Source organism: Chionomys nivalis, chromosome 10, assembly GCF_950005125.1.
Source record: "Chionomys nivalis chromosome 10, mChiNiv1.1, whole genome shotgun sequence".
Lineage (NCBI taxonomy): Eukaryota > Metazoa > Chordata > Mammalia > Rodentia > Cricetidae > Chionomys > Chionomys nivalis.
This window is the reverse complement of record NC_080095.1, coordinates 44,496,174-44,498,586: the sequence shown is the minus strand read 5'-3', so window position 1 is coordinate 44,498,586 and position 2,413 is coordinate 44,496,174.

Below are 2,413 nucleotides of genomic sequence, written 5' to 3'. Positions count from 1 at the left end.
AACGAACTGAGATACAGTCAATGTTAGAACTAAAGTGGAGTGGACTGTCCATCTCGGTGTGCTCGCTCACCCTGTTTGGGTCCTGACATCTCCTTTTTAGCAAAAAGAGCTCACCTTGCCAGGTCACTTACATTCTCTTCTCATGTTTCTTTGTGTGACACTAAAAATACTCTCTCCAACTAGGAGATGAACTGATCTCCCTCAGTAGAGCTTGGAATCTGAAAGAATGTTCCAGGCAGAGAAAAAAAATTGGAAAAAACTATCAACCATGCCAGGTGTGGTGGTGCCCATCTTTAATTCCAGAACTCAGGAGGCAGAGACAGGCAGATCTCTGTGAGTTTAAAGCTAGCCTCATTTACATAGTGAGAATCAGTCTCAAAACAAAAGCTTAAAAAAAAAAAAACCCAACAACAACAGCAAAAAATAAAAGATAAATAAAAAATTAAAAAAATAATTAAAAAAAAAAAACCACAACAACCAATCAACTTTGCAGGAGAAGAAACAAAACAACCTCACTGTCCAGGGCTTGGGTGTAAAAAGTTGCTGAAAAAGATGGATGGTTCAGGTCTGTCCTGTATGGAGGAGAAGCAGATGGTCCCCTTTGCATCCTTCTGTATCCAGCTGCCTTGTGTCCCCGCCTTTGTTTATCAGACTATTGAAACAAAAGACCCCCCCAATCAGATTCTCTCAGGAGCATATTCCGGAAGAGAAGGTTGATGTCAAAACTTGTCAGGTGACCTTATAAAAAGACTCTGATCTGAAACAAGGGGGCGAGGATCACATCTCTACCAGACTGCTGAGTCACACATATTACTTGCCTTCTCTTGTTCTCTATTATTTTTTCAAGACAAGGTATCTCTGTTATGTATCTCTGGCTGTTTTGGAACTCTCTAAATAGACCAGGCTGGCCTGGAACTTGCAGAGACCTGTCTGCCTCTGCCTCCCGAGTGCTGGGATTAAAGACACGTGCCACCATACCTGGCCTTCTTGCCTTCTCCTTCTATCTATTTAAATCTTTGTTTATTTTTTGTTTTTTTGTTTTGTTTTGTTTTTCGAGACAGGGTTTCTCAGTAGCTTTGGAGTCTGTCCTGGAGCTAGCTCTTGTAGACCAGGCTGGCCTCAAACTCACAGAGATCTGCCTGTCTCTGCCTCCCGAGTGTTGGGATTAAAAGTGTGTGCCACCACCGCCTGGCCTATCTATTTAAATCTTACCCTTATGCCAGTATCTTGGAGATGGACTTGGAGTTGCATTGAAAAAAGTCTCCTTTTTTCTCCTTTTTCTCCTTTTCACTATTGACTAGGCTCTTTTACTTGACTTACTGAGGATGGGCTAAGGCAGAGCTTCCTGTGAGTATGGTAGATCCATTCTAGACTCTAGGAGTTAGGTAGTTAGGCAGACACTAGTGGCCTTGGGGCCATTAAGGACAACCTCTCTCTTAAGGTCAGCTTTGGACCCCACCTCCTGTTTTCCTGAACCCCTTCCTTCTGATCACATGAATGGCCCTGGGAAGAGAGAGTCATGACTCTCTGATTGGTCCCAAAGATTAGAACTCTACATACTATTGTCTCCTTTCTAGAGACTCAATCTAAGTAAGATGGCAAAACCACTCAGTGGGTAAAGACACCGATAGCCGATAGCCTGAGTTCAGTTCCCTGGACCCCCAGGGTAGAAGGAGATCACCAACTCCTGTAAGTTATTCCGTAATGTCACATGCGCATTTTTGTTCCATGGTCGGCAAGGAAGCCGACTCACTGAAGATCTGCTAAGGAGACAAGAGGAATAATTATCCCCTTAAGGAGATAATGCATTCGCACCTCCCAGAGTCCTCCCCACACACAGCTGCTAGTGGAGGGTTTGCCTTACAGTGCTGCTGAGTCTAGGCGTCTTATGAGTTCCAACTCAGTGTACTTACCTCCTTCTCCTGCTTTACTGGTTTGTTGTTTTGTTTTTGTTTTCTGAGATGGAGTTTCCTTATGTGGTTCTGGCTGTCCTGGAACTCATTCTGTAGACCAGACTGGCCTCGAATTCAGGAATCTGCCTGCCTCTGCCTCCTGAGTGCTGGGAATAAAGGCCTATGCCCCCATGCCTGGCCCTCTTTTCTTTATCTTTTTTTTTTTAATTATTTCTGCCCACGCTTTGGGACTCTACCCTTCTGAAGACACCCTCCTCCCGATTCTGCAGCTGCTTGCAGCCCTCCACTGCTGAACATGCCAGCTACCTGCTTGAGCTGTAACTTGGAAGGTGTGACCTTTCTTCTTTTCTATCTCCCTCCTCCAGGCAGCTGCCAAGATTTACAGCCTGCCTGCTCTGTTGCTTTTCCCTTAAGCGCTAATAAAGCTGTCCTCAAGTGTCCTTCCAAGTCTGCTTCTGAATTCTTTTATTAACAAGACTGGAAAACCATAACATGGAATC